Here is a 14,346-nt window from a genome sequence, read left to right as displayed (position 1 = left end):
CGCAACCGATTGAAAACGATTTTTCAGACATTGCAAATCGCAAAATTTTTGGTGCTGCCGTATACGTACCAGGGCATTTTCTATAGGATTCCTTGCTTTACTGCCTCCACATTGGTACGTACAGTACTAGAGCGCCGTAAGTGTTGTACGAACAGCTCAGATTTGTCGAATTCACAAAAATACGAATCAAAACAAAATATAATCGGGCACTTTACCACGCGTTGCTTTTATTTCGTCAACACAACTGCAGATTGAAATCATCACAATTAAATTAATAGTGAAGCTAGGCGATGAATATGTATTTTTGATTTACTAATATATATACTTTGAATATATATTTTTTATAAGTGCTAAATTTATAGCAGATAGTAGGATTTTTCTATCGGCGATAACAAATTCGCAAGATCGCAAAAAATATGTATCAAAACTAAATATAATCGGGCAATATTATTCTCACATTATTATGTTCGCAGATTGCCGTGGCATAATGCTTTCATATTGTCGTAAGTCGACGCAACCGCGAGTTGAACACAACCGCGACCATGAACACAAGTATCCATGTCGTTGTCATGGATTGAATATTGTGCGACGAATACGGCCATTATACACTAAAAAAATCGGCTCTTTTAACGAGCGCGCAATTGCTTTAATTGCTTCTTCTCACAGAGTACGGTTGCAATACACGCACTTTGAGTCCGCAAAGTTTTTCACCGATGAGAAAATAGTCCGCGACCAAAAAAGTTGGGAAGCGCTGTTCTAGTACTTACGTGCAACTAAGCAAGTCTTCGGAACATGTACGAATTTGGGTTTTCATGTTTATTTGTGGAGGAGAGCAACTGAGTTGTGCAAATGAACGAGAGTCGGTATTAAATTGGATTGAACAGATTGAATAAATGTAAGTAAAAGTGACAGGAGGAAATATTACTTGTTAAAAAATTTAAAAATGATTGGAAAAATAAAAGAAAACGCTGGGATAAACTTGCCATAAAGATTTTGTTACAACAGCAGTGAATTGATTTTTTTAGTGTATTTTCAATGTCAACAACTTACGTTCAGTTTCGCATACAACACCGTGTAAACGGTTCTTGTTTGAAATATGTCATAAGGCCATTGTTAGGGTGCCACGGAGAATCCAACTCAAACCATATCCAAATCCCTACCTCTGTTTTCGCTTTAGCTCCAATAACCCCCGCCCACACAGAATCCGGTAAATCTGATATCGAATCATCGTAATTTGTCAACACATCACTCTGTTGTGAAATTAACATTTTTTATTCCATGGAAATGAACTTCCCTCCATTGTTTTCATACCTTCTGGCCAAAGCATTGCCTGTGCCATTATTCTCAATTTACACAAGTGAAGTTATAAATAAATGCTATGACCATTGCCCTCAAATTATGCTCAGGCCTTGCACAAAATTCATAACACGAAAAGATACGTCCAGCAGTTTATAACAACTTTAAACCAATTTAGTGTTTTTATCGATAATAATTTATTGTTGTAATGAAATACAGTTTGTTTTCTTTTTTCATTTCTCCCGCAACTGCGACAATAACGCTATTGAATGATTTTGGCAATGGGAGAAACATATCAAATTGTAATGAAAAGGAATTAGCAGTGAAAAGTGGTACCTGTGATAATAATAAAGAAATGTGGAACGCGGGCAAAATCGAAGCGCGTTATCAGCGGTGCGTTTGAAGACCACCCGTGCGCTGCGCATCTTTCACAATGCGAGGTACTTTCTACTCGGTTAGGTGCTCCCCTATACGATATTATTATTGGGGGGGGGAGTGCGTTGCCGTTTAACTCTTCTTTATTTATTATTATTTAAATAATGAAAATTTCTTACATCTGGATCATACTTCATTCCTAGATACGCGATGTAAAATGAATTTGATGTCGGTTCTCTCTCAAGTACACAAAAAACTGACTAAAGTGCGGTTCATCGTATACGTTGGCGGGGAAAGCATTGAATTCTATGCACTTTGCTTCTGCCTTTTCTTTTTTGAAGCCCGGATCGAGATTAATTATGAGCCAAAAACATCTCCGGTCATAAATGAATCCGCCTTCTTCGAGACAGATGTGCTGGTGTTCTGCAAATTATTAAAAATAAAAATACATTCATGCTAATGTTTTCTCTGATAACGCCCTGACTGAATCGATTATGTTGAAATTGCAAGTTCAAATTCCGGGTCGAAAAACAATGGGTAATTCGTATTCCGAATATAAAAAACTGGCCTTTCCTGGAACATTGCGTTGGCCTACATATCAATAGGAAAATCCGACATTTCTCTCCAAAACGAAAAGTTATCGGATTAGCTGGATAAGTGTAAATAGACGTGTCAAATACATGAGATGATAAAATTAATTTATTTCTATTCTTCAAGCCGGACTCGGACGACTATTGTTGATTATGACAATAGTAAATTTTTGAACTTGAAGGATAAAACAATAACAACATAATCCCAAAACATACCATATGTGTATTTTGTTTCCGATGAATGACCCTAGTTCTGACATGGGCAAGTTACGGCCCGTGGGGCCAATCCGGCCCGTTGGGTAATTTAATCCCCCCCCCCCCCCCTGAACTGGCGGGCCATGTAAGTTTGAGGTATGAAGTCACATTTTACGAAAAACATTTATTGTGTCACAAGAGCCAATGTGAATAACAATGAGCCTCGTGTAAAAACTAAATTTGATTGCAAATTCAACAAATTTCTTGAGCTATTTCATAGCTTAACATCAGAATTTGGTTTAAGTGTGGCTGTGGCAGCAACAGGCGCGCCAAATTGAGTTACTCAACGGGCCAGATTTGGACCGTAGTTTGCCCATGTCTGTGCTAGACCAAACTAAGTTCAAATTTTGATAAAATTTAGCTAAAAAAAATAACCCAAGGAATTTGAGATTGCGAATAAATTGAGGTTTGGCAAGATGTTTATTGTTTTCGTTTTTGCATCACTGTGAATATTGTTCATAAAATGTAACTTTTTACGTCACACTTACATGGCCCGCAAGTTTTATTTTTGAATATGTTTTCCTGATCAAAATATTGTGATAATTTTTCAAATACACTTCTAAATTGTCAGAAAATTCAATAAAATATAAAAGCGCTTTATCTAAAGCATAAGATGCAACACATACCTTCCGCTGTGGAGCAGATGAACCCCATGAACAACAGTAAAAATACGCTTTTACCTAACATGATGTGGTGTCCATTACCCGCAACGAAATAATGATATATTCGCTGCACCCCTTGTTTCATTGACTATTTTTTCCCAACATACACAACTGGAGGCATTTCGTATCATCATCCAATGAGATTATATCTAAATTAATGTCAGCGTGATGTCTCCGCCCAATAGGAATTTATATTATGCGCCGCTTAATAGGTCATTACTAGTTCATCATGTAATATATCGTAAATATTTAAAATACATCCACTGTTTAACCAGTTGTTTATGTTAATTTCTGTCGAAACCTTTTAATCTGCTTAATCATTACAAGTAAATAAAACAATCACCTGAGATTCCGTGTTCACGCGTTTATATTCAGCCATACATGCGATGCGGATAGTTGGGTATCGGGATGACTATTTTAAATGATTTTTAGGGATATTTCCCGACCTTTGAGGCAAGAAATTTTTTCCCAATACTTTACCATTGCAAAAAAATTTATATATATTTTGTGAGTGTTTCAGAGAGTGGATGTTTACAAATTGGTTTTCATGTTAAAAACCATCATTTTCATTAAAATATACAAATACTTCACGAAGTCTGGTCGAAATTTCGATTTATCCAATCGAAATAAGACCTTCACTAATAAAAATTGAAATTCTTACGGAAATTCAATGAAAATTACCCGCCGATTTCAGCACACCATTTCTTGATCTTGGATAACCCATTTCCAGTGACAAATTTAAAATTGGTTAAAATGAGTAACTTGTTCAGGTCTTTCGAAGTAAACGATAAAATAACACAACTTCATTGCAGTATGTTAAATAAACCATATTATATTTGAAATAAAAAAAAGTTCACAAAAATATATTTGTTACTCAAGGTATGGGAAAAACTCGGTAAATTGAAAAAGTTCATTATCATGAAAGAAATATGGTAAATAATTGAACAGGGTGACAAAAAAATTGATTATAGATGAAGTTTTAGATAAATAAATACCAGAAATGACAAATTTATTAAATATATTCGTATAACATTGATATATATAAAAATGATCTCAACTATAGGTTCTGTAGCAGCATTAAGTAGTTCTTGGTACTTTATCAGTCACTCACACCCGGTATCTTATGCCCTGTTGCAATGGTTTTTAGCAATGCTGAATAAAAAATAGCAAGTCATCCCTCAACAAATACTATAATAGCAATAAAAGTACTGTTATATAAATCGGGGTTGTTCAAACTGTGGGGTCTCGACCCCACGATGGGTCGCGAAATGGCCAATAGGGTTTGCGCTAAAATCTTTTGTTAAAAAAACTCGATTTGGAAACTTTTCGTTTAAAATATACCATGCACTGACTCACCACTGGTGTCCTTCTTTTTTCGGACCAATCACCACCCATTTCCAGCTTTCCTCAGATTCAGGTTCGAAATTGTTATGAATGCCCATATATTATTTCAGCGTGTCGGCAACGTTCCCTTTGGCCAGCTCGGCTGCTCTTCTTCGACCCGCTTACGTTTCATAAGGTTGGAGCATTCTGCTGAACTTCCTTCCGAATCGTCGTCGAAAATGCGGTTCATGTCCATTTTCCAGTCTTCGATCTTCATTCTTGAGGAACTGTTGCAATACAACTGGATTCGATTCTCCAATAAATGCGTCTATATAACTAATATATGACCTTGACATCTGTTACATCACACTACAAACACTCAGCTTGTCTCTTATTGGTTTTCATTAGGCGGACGTCGTCGAACCAAAATTAAAATAATAATAACATAAACTTATATGATATTATTTGTCTATTTGTCTTTGTCCCGATGTCTTTCACAAATCACTATTGAAACCTCTAATAAAAAAATTATTCCATGTCGTTCAAACGCGCGAGAAGCACCACCCAGCTATCGAAAGCTTTTTTAAGTCTCTTTGCGGGCGCTATTGCTGGAAAGAGATATTGGAATTTATTTTTATCGTCTGTCACGTATTTCAATCTGTTTTCCTGCCCTTTTTCTGTGAAGTTGGAAGAGGCAGTTTTTATGACGTCAATATTTGACAGCACTTACTTGTAGAAGCAAGTTTTTTCACGGATGAACCATGTCAAATTCCCCGTAAGATCACTAATTTCTGACAGTCATATGAAATATTCGCTTTGCATTGCTATACGTCCATCGCACTGAATATTGACAAACTTATTGGATAAAAGCAGTGCCATACTTCACAATGAAATATCTATGTGTGGTAAAAACTTTTGACTTTACTGTATCTTCGTATTTTCATTGTTCTTATAATTTTGGTGTGAGTGGCCCGCACAATCATTCGTAAACCACATGTGGCCCTTCGACCATAAAGGTTGGACAACCCTGTTATGGGGCAACTACAAACACCAACCGGTCTGGGCTGAGCGAAGCTCATTCTTTATGATTTACGATTTCACATCAGAGTATAAATTTAACTTTACCTGCAAACTGGAACAGTGAATGATTTAATCTAATTTAATGGATAATTACAGGTAACAAGAGAGGATTTCTGCCGCTATGAGAGGATAGCAAACCGCATACCTCCGCAGCAAAAAAGAAGATTTGCATCGTCCCACCTTATTCAAAACATTACATTTCTGAAGGTGAGTTAGGTTTAATAGATTCTACTCCGAGCAACTCCTGTGGTACGTATATTTCAAATTCTTTTTTCTAATTAACAATTTTAACAGATAATTAAAGATAACAAGAGAGGATTTCGCATCCTATCCGTCGTGTATCCAAGAGAAGCTGCCACTGAAAGGGGTAAGCCAACCCAAACCACTGCGGTAAAAATGATTGTTATCCTTCCCCGATTTATCTTACCAGCAATAATCGAAACATTACATTTCTGAAGGTGTGCTAGGTTTAATGGATTTTACTCAGTGATACTTCTGCGGTAAGTATTTTCAATTCCCGTTTTCTAATCAACAATTCTATCAGATAATTAAAAATAACGAGAGAGGATATCGCACCCTATCTGTCGTGTATCCACGACATGATACATTAGACAATCAGTCTTCTAACTGGGCAGTATTGACTCGAAATTGCTTGCTAGAAATGAAGGGGTCCCATGGATTGTTTTGTTAATATAATGATGTTGGTATTGTTGTTCTTGTTGCTGTGAAAAAGTTTTTAATTTCTATGGGATTCGTTTTCTACTTTTTAAGTTGGCCTTCGTATCAATATATTTAAGCATTGCTCTCCTAATATATAGTTTGTTGCAGAGGCAATGTTCTCGTTAGTTTAATGTTTATGCCACAGTGGGTTGTACCACAGAGAATAATAATGGAGAATTCAATGGCGGGTTCAAAGGTCGTTCCACATGAGTAAAGAGGTACGGAAGTAGGAAATGCGATGTTTTTCTCAGCGCGATCTATTCCAGCGTTGGCCGTTTGGTGTTAAGATGTCGCGGGTTCGTATCTAGCCAATCTATCAGTTCAGGGTCATGATTCGGTAGTTTGCTTTCAGAATTATTAAATATGTTTCTCTACTGTTTACTATCAATGTTGTATTGGCCTCTGCGATTGAAAACCACTGTATTTTACTCTATTTTTATTGGACTGCTATCTTACCATTTATTCTCATACTAAATCGATGCTAAAACTGTTATCTGTCTGAAATCAGCCACATAGCCTAATTAGTGAGAAAAAAGGAGTGTTGATTAATTAAAAGTCAAAAGCATCAATTTGCACAATCTCTGTAATTATTTTTCACATACCCAGCCTAGCTCTAGTTAATTACTCAGTAACTTATAAGTTATCTTGTTGCCATGTTGGAAATAACCAACTACATTCTCAAGCCACTGGATGACAATGTAACATTTGCCGCCCTGGAGAATTTATTTTGCGAACAGGTCGACAGTTATGAAAAAGGCATAATTGAGTACATTGCAGGAGATACCCTAAAATGGGGTATATTAAATTTGCAGAATCAGCAAAAGCCCTGGACTCCCTCTGTGCAGAAAGCCCTCCCATTCAACAATCCCATTACTGCAGTTCCCAAAGGCAAAGCTAAAGTATCCAACTCAAGCACACTTGTTACTATTAGAAGAGGCTTATCAAAAAGTGGCGCAGGAATGTGCTAAACAGCCACATCTTATAGACTTTGCAGGAATTGAAAATAAGTTAGAAGAGTCTCAAAACTTTGATACCAATGTCAATGACATGCTATCCTATTGCAATGGTCACAAAGAAGTGTCAAGATATGTAACGAGTTTATTTATAAAAGTGCTTTCACATGCATATGCGAGAAAGTTGTTTTACAAATTATTCAAAATGAGGGCCGAGGGGTCTGGTGTCTGTTCTAATAGTACTAGACCAGATTTGGCCAGAATCAGCAACAGTCATATTTTCAATCAATTTTTTTTAGTAACTGCTAAAATAAAAGGCTTGAGATACTTGATTGAGTCTATTGTTGAATTATTGGGTGGGGCGGGTTATCTCAGTGTTTCTCTTATGTACCAAACAAAAAGCACCCAATTAAATTTGATTCAACTAAAATACAAAGTCTCAAATACATCAGTCTATTAAGGCAATAAACTGCATTATCCACTTCAATCTTCTGCCAGCAAAACTTGTTATTTGTTTGCCATGCTATTATAAAACAGCACTAATAAGTTTCCGAGCAGGCTGTGAAGTCCAGTAAATTTAGACCATAATACAAATTTGCCAAAGAGTTCGAAACAGGCTACAACAAACAAAACTTTTACAAAAACTTTAGTGAGTCTTACTGAATTTAATTATCTATTGAAAATACTCTATCAATGCTTAGTTTTTTAGAAAAACTTGAATGAGATATAAAGATAAAAATTTGACTCTGATTAATTCAACCAAATTTTGCGCACAGCTACGATATAGAAAAAATGTTGGACTCCCGACTCCAAAGCCTTGTGTGTATGGTCAAATGTTTTGAACAAAAGACCAATATTGATTTTACGGCAACAATTCACGATAATATAAGAGAAAAAGCATAATCTGCAAATTCTAAATATCGTAAGTCATGATTGCAGCCGAAATTATGCTAATGTTCATTTTTTTTGATGGCAATGGATGTTCACATATGCCTGTCCAGGAATTCGCTTTCCCATAGGTTGTATTACCACCTTTGACTTTCTTGATGATCTTTCTTTGCGAAATTTGGGTTATTCCATAGGACAGGGCTACTCAACTATTTTTATCGAAGGTCCGCAACCAAAACTTCAAAATTATTTGGGTCCGGTCTTTCCAGAAATGATATTTCGGCATCTTTAAACGAGCACTTCCTCGACCGACTAATGATTAGTAGCAAATCAAAATTGTTTATTATGGTGTTACAGTTCTTTTCGAATATATTCAAAACTATGAAAGTCATTTTATAATAGAAAATTCAAAAAGTGGGGTTAATGATCCAAAATAAATAATTAGGTGCGGTTCAAATCCAATACTCGAAAGGTCCGGATTCGGACCGCGGTCCGCCAGTTGAGTAGCCCTGCCATAGGATACTTGAGATATGTCTGGATTGCTTGATCTAGATCCAAGTTGTCTCTATGAATGAGATGCTACGGATTAGATATATACATGGCTAGATAGATACCCATACAGTTTAATCCCCCAAAAAAATCTCACCAACTTTCCGAAGAAAGCTTCCAAAACATCCTGATTAAAGCAGTGCAAAGACACATATCCCGACACTCTAAGGTTGGGAAACTGAGCCGGAAAACTCTTTTCATCTACACCAGGGCTGGGCAATTATTTTTGCTATCGGGCCACATTGAATATTCCAAATGCAGTGGCGGGCCGGACTAAGTAAAGCCAATTGTGCGTTTTTAATGCATTTCAGTACACATTTAAATAAAACAAAGTACTATTGTACTCCGTTATTTTTATTTAAAACACAGTTATTAAAACTAGTTTAAAACATAAATATCGCGATTTCGAGACAATACATATGATCGGAGAAACGTCACGCTTGCAAAACAATGCTGAATTTTATCATTAATGCTAAAGAGTGAGTAACTATGCGGAATTAAGACCATGCCTTCGATGGCCAAACATTCGTGATTCATATAACTCTGTTGTCACCATAGCATTTTTAACGTAAACAGGGGTCGTGGAAAATTGTAACGCATTGAAAGACGTTGCGAGTTTAAAAGTATGGAATGCACTGCTCTAAAATACAACGTCTATCTGCGTATATAAAAATGTGAAATAAAGTGCCGGAATATACTTAATTTTGATACCTATTTTTGCGATACGGGTATATTTAAAATGCATTGATATGGGCACATTTAAATGTCTTGCTTTGTTGTTTTAAACTTAACCCGCGATTGCTTTGGCAAAATATAATCATTACTACTCTTAAATACCACCCCATGCCGCGGATCTAAAAATGTGAGATAAAGTGCCAGATTACTTTTATTCGTGTTTTGCGATTTCGTGAAATCAACAAATGTGATTTGTTCTTGCAACAATGACTTGTCTCTATTTTACGGATTTCACCAATAGAAAAATCCCTACGTCTGCAATAAAACCACATCGAGTTAAATTCAATTTAGTACCATGAAAATCGGTTGAATTTACTTTACTTTGTGCCATGGGCACCAGAAATTTTTCAGTTTCCAATTTCTACAACAGCGTTTTTAATCTGTCGCAAGCCTTCTACATCAATCTTGTATGTGTCCAGTTTTTAGTATTTTATATTGCCGCTCTGAAATCTAGATTTAGGTTGCTTGCAGATGCACTTCTTTATCTTTAGCATTATTATATAATGACTCGTTTTTCTCAATGGTTTCACAGTTCCGTATGCAAGACATATATATATATATATATGGAGGTTGAAGGAAATTTGTGATTATAATCACCGACGTAAAGTTGTTTATGGTCTAAATAACATCTCGAGCTGGCGAAAACAATCGGTCATTTAAAAAAAAATTTGTCGAATGGTATTGCCGACTTTTTCATTTTCCTAAACAAAATTTTGTTCACAGTTAAAGTATACTTTATATGAAATTAAAAAGAAAGTGTCCACATCTAGAAACCTGCTCGCGGGCCGGATGAAACGTTGCCGCGGGCCGGACGTGGCCCGCGGGCCGCAACTTGCCCAGGCCTGATCTACACCATGCTCATTCTATAATTGTTTTTAAGAATAAATAATGCATGAAAATAACACTAGCCGACCCCAAAATGACATCTCTCATTTCCAATGTTATGGCATAGTAAATACAATATAATCTTCAAATGCTATGGTTGTAGATCTTTTTAAAGATTGTGATCATATTGAATAAAACCATACAAAAAATACAACTCACTTCCCACTCCAACAGTGAACCCATGAAGTCATTCTTCAACCAAGACAGTCTATCATCGTCGACGCATCGTATAGGGCAATTACAGGAACAGTTGACAATTTCATACCATCTGAATGGACGATACATGCTTAACTGACACAAAAATAGGGAATTTATTTTCTTCTAAAAAATGACCGACTTACTTTGCAAACATCAAAACAAATTTGGCAGTTCCATTCGTCCCATTCATGGTTTTTAAACATTGGCCGACGTTCCAGCTCAGCACATCAGTTGCAAGATTGACTTTCATCTGAAAATAAAGAAGATTTTCCCAAATCACTCTGTATTAAAAAAAATAGTTATTGAAAATCCTGTTACCACAGTCAAGGGCATTGGCAGCGAATAAAAAATTTTAGTTGAAATAAGTCCATTTCAGGGATTTCATCAGCGTGTCGTGCGGCCAAACCAACACAATTATTAGCTTACCTTACTATATGGTGTTAACTCTACATGTGATGGACTCAGTCTGGTACGGCCAAGGACCTGAACAGATTTCTGCATATGAAGATCTTTAATATGCTTTCACACAATGTCCTGGCCACCTCGGCGCATATGCTTCTTCCCACCAACTTTTGATGCATATAACGAGTTTCGAACAGTCTGTACAAATGAAAAAAGGCTGTTGAAAATTAACGCATTACAATGCCATTTGCCCATTTCTTTTATTACCTTGATCAAATGTGATGGATCAGAACATAGGTATATGTTCTTGTCAGAGTCGCATATATTAGGAGCAAACAATACACCATCACAAGGCAATTCCAAGTTGCCACTTGAAAGTTGGAAAAAACGGTGGTTGGTACTGTGACCATCTGCGATTACAGCAAGGATCTTTACGCTTCGGCTCTCACATTCAATTAAAGTTCCCAAAACACCCGACAAAGCTTGGAGGCTGGAGAGTTACGGGTTGCATGCCACGCCAAAGGAATCGACAGATCTCGCTTCACGGTTCTAACGTAGAATACTGAAGAAACATGTAGAACATTAATACTGCGTTACATGAAAAGTCTATCGAAGTCTAACCCCAGTAACAACTTACCTAAAATGTGTGAAGCAAGCTGGTCATTATTGTCATTTCCTTGTCTACGAAACCAATCAATTTGCCGTTACGACAGACCAGATTTTCTCTAACTGTATCAGAGATTCATATATATGACAATGATGTAAGATTGTAAATAAAAATTAAGATGAGCTTACCCTTCATCTCATCGAGAGCAACAAATCCAATCAATGAACCCTTCCTTGTCTTTGATGACTCTCTCCATTTCTTTCAATGCCAGTTGGTTAATCCCAGATTGTGGTGGAATGACATTTTTGCAAAAATAAAATCAGCAATCGCGAGTCACTGACCAATGTATGATATAATAAGTAGACAGATAATAGACAAAATATTTTTTTTAAATAGACCGAAAGAAAACAACATGGCCAAATGGTTATCAAAGTTAATTTAAATTCACCATAGTACACCCCAACAATTGTTAGAAGCATTACATTTACCTGTAGCGATTCAAAGTGCTTGGGGAAGGGAGAGTCAGCACCTGACATGTTTGCAGATGATGATAGGCAGAAGGCGATCTGCAATAGAGTTCCATAGCCCAACGGATCACATCTGGATGGTGAGCATTGGAGTTGGCAAGCTGCTGACCAAAAAACATTTGCTGCCAAGTATTCAAGATGGAACTTTCAGAAGCGAAAGTGGCCTGTGAAAATATTCACAAGTCAGTCATACAATTAATCTCTTGAGTCTAGTAGGGCTACATTAAAAATTTTTTGATCGTGAAATAAAACGAAAAGTAAACATGACCTTGATCATATCATGCACAGTATCATCAACTTGCAACATGACCTGGCTTGGATGGTGTTCTTCCTCGTCATTTTTGAACTGTTCTGACATGCAGCTGCTGCACCCAATTGACACATCCACTAAAAATATCCTGCAATCATATATATGCTCTCGGGACATATATATGTTTAGTATGCCTAGAAAAGTATATTACGTTTCTTTGTGCAGCATAGCCTTGATGTTATCTCCTCTGCTACTGTCTCTCATCGCCAATAAAAAATTGGACAACCCTTCCCGGTGTTTCCTTTCCTGAGGAGTCTTTGCCAGATCGGGCCGAGGAACAGAAAATAGTGTTTTTACAGACTGTCCTGCTTTCCTAGACTTGACATAGGAGTAGCTGCATCCCGGCACTGCACAATGCGTTCCAGTTGGCATAGTAAAAAAATATTTAATCACTTAATATATATATATAACAATACTCACGTATCGATACCACAAATACTTGGTTTGCTTCTGCAAACTGTATTTCCTCTTCACATAGGTTGAAATAAAGGATTCCTGTGCAAGTTACCTACGATTAGAATTATATGTACCGGTAGATAGATTAGAGCTAAGTTGTCTACAATACTGTGGTACGGGCCTGAAAGCAAAATAACCGAAAATGAAATAGCAATATCTCAATAATATTAATAACAGATGAACAGGGGAAATTTTTCTTTGTAGGTTCTTCCTGCATCTGTTGCTAGGATTTCGGAGATGTCTGAATTTGAAGCAACGCCAAGTTTTGCAAACTGCAAAATACCTTTTTTGACATATGCAACAGCACTACTGACGTGGCTTCCCTCAAAAACGGAAATCTACTACTACTCTCTGAAACATCTGGAGACAAAAGACTGCAGTAGATCAGCTAAAATTTCATAAATTATTTTACACACTGGAAGTCTACAACAGGTGATTAGCTCGATTAGGATTTTTTAACAAAATAAATGCTATACAGCTACATGCAACACATTCTGTAGTCATATTTAAAAAACAACAACATTTTATTGCTTCTCCAGCGTATGAAGGGCTTCAAATACTGGTACCTTCAACATGTGATATACCATATTAGACAAAACATCTGTCAGACCCCTCTTTAAGTGTGAGATAAAAATCTTCTAAATTGTTCTACTATATCATACATATAAATTTTTCGTGGCGTGAAGCACTTTTTAGAGTTAGACCATCGGGACTATTATAAACTAACATTTGCGATCAGACCTGCTAGGTGTTTTGGTCTAACTTGTCAATTAAAGATTTCAGACCCCCCCCCCCTTCAAAATCTTCAGCTATGCCCGTAGGGCCTCACCCTAAATATTGAATGAATATTGATTGATTGAAAAGCAGCAAAGAAAAAGAAATATGTAGCAATGTCCACGTGATCGAACCTAAATTGCCTTTTTACTCCAGCTAAGAACCACTCCCAAAGCCTTAAACAACATCAATACCACTATTAATATAACTTGATATTCAGTGTTTATTCACATTAGTAATTAAAATAATAATTTGTATTCCTATGGATTATTGAGAAAAAAAATGGGGTACTCCAGAAATACGTGTACCAAGATGACGGACAACGGAACATAGTATGTACCAGGTTAGGCCATACTTTTAGGTACAAATACTACGAAACTCACTTGGTTAGTCCCTGAACTCGTAATAGAACTAAAATAAAGACATTTTGGCCTAACCCTAACGTGGTACACATACCACGTTCCGGTGTCCTCTTTTCTTGGTACGCATACTTCAGGAGTACGGAAACTTGACTGTAATCACATACATCTTAATCTTCGTTCTAGCTGCTGTGTTTCTTCAATTGGTTTTGTATTCCATGAGTCCTATTGTCCATCTTGTTGTTATTATTTTGGCTGCAGTACTTTGCGTATACATTTGCTCAAATTTTTTGAATACTTTCTCAAGTAGTGTTGTTACATCTTGACATTCAGTTACATTGTTTAATAGGTATTCGCTCATGAATGATTTGAAAATATTTTTCTTTTATATCAAGTGTCGGA

At 36.5% G+C, this 14,346-nt stretch overlaps 2 long non-coding RNA genes across 2 annotated transcripts; both read right to left on the bottom strand.

Annotated features, from left to right (window-relative positions):
* Positions 1–9,675: 9,675 nt before the first annotated feature.
* On the bottom strand, positions 9,676–11,017 carry LOC144425882 (uncharacterized). The gene is made up of 4 exons (XR_013477708.1): positions 10,936–11,017; positions 10,653–10,759; positions 10,471–10,579; positions 9,676–9,681 (listed from the first exon to the last, which is right to left on the bottom strand). It is a non-coding gene; the product is annotated as an uncharacterized LOC144425882 (long non-coding RNA).
* Positions 11,018–11,375: 358 nt separating this feature from the next.
* Positions 11,376–12,101, bottom strand: LOC144425635 (uncharacterized). The gene is made up of 3 exons (XR_013477566.1): positions 12,007–12,101; positions 11,549–11,854; positions 11,376–11,473 (listed from the first exon to the last, which is right to left on the bottom strand). It is a non-coding gene; the product is annotated as an uncharacterized LOC144425635 (long non-coding RNA).
* Positions 12,102–14,346: the final 2,245 nt, after the last annotated feature.

This window comes from Styela clava, chromosome 8 (genome assembly GCF_964204865.1).
Source record: "Styela clava chromosome 8, kaStyClav1.hap1.2, whole genome shotgun sequence".
Classification (NCBI taxonomy): Eukaryota; Metazoa; Chordata; class Ascidiacea; order Stolidobranchia; family Styelidae; genus Styela; species Styela clava.
The sequence above is the reverse complement of the archived record's forward strand: the minus strand, read 5'-3'. Positions and strand labels throughout refer to the sequence as shown.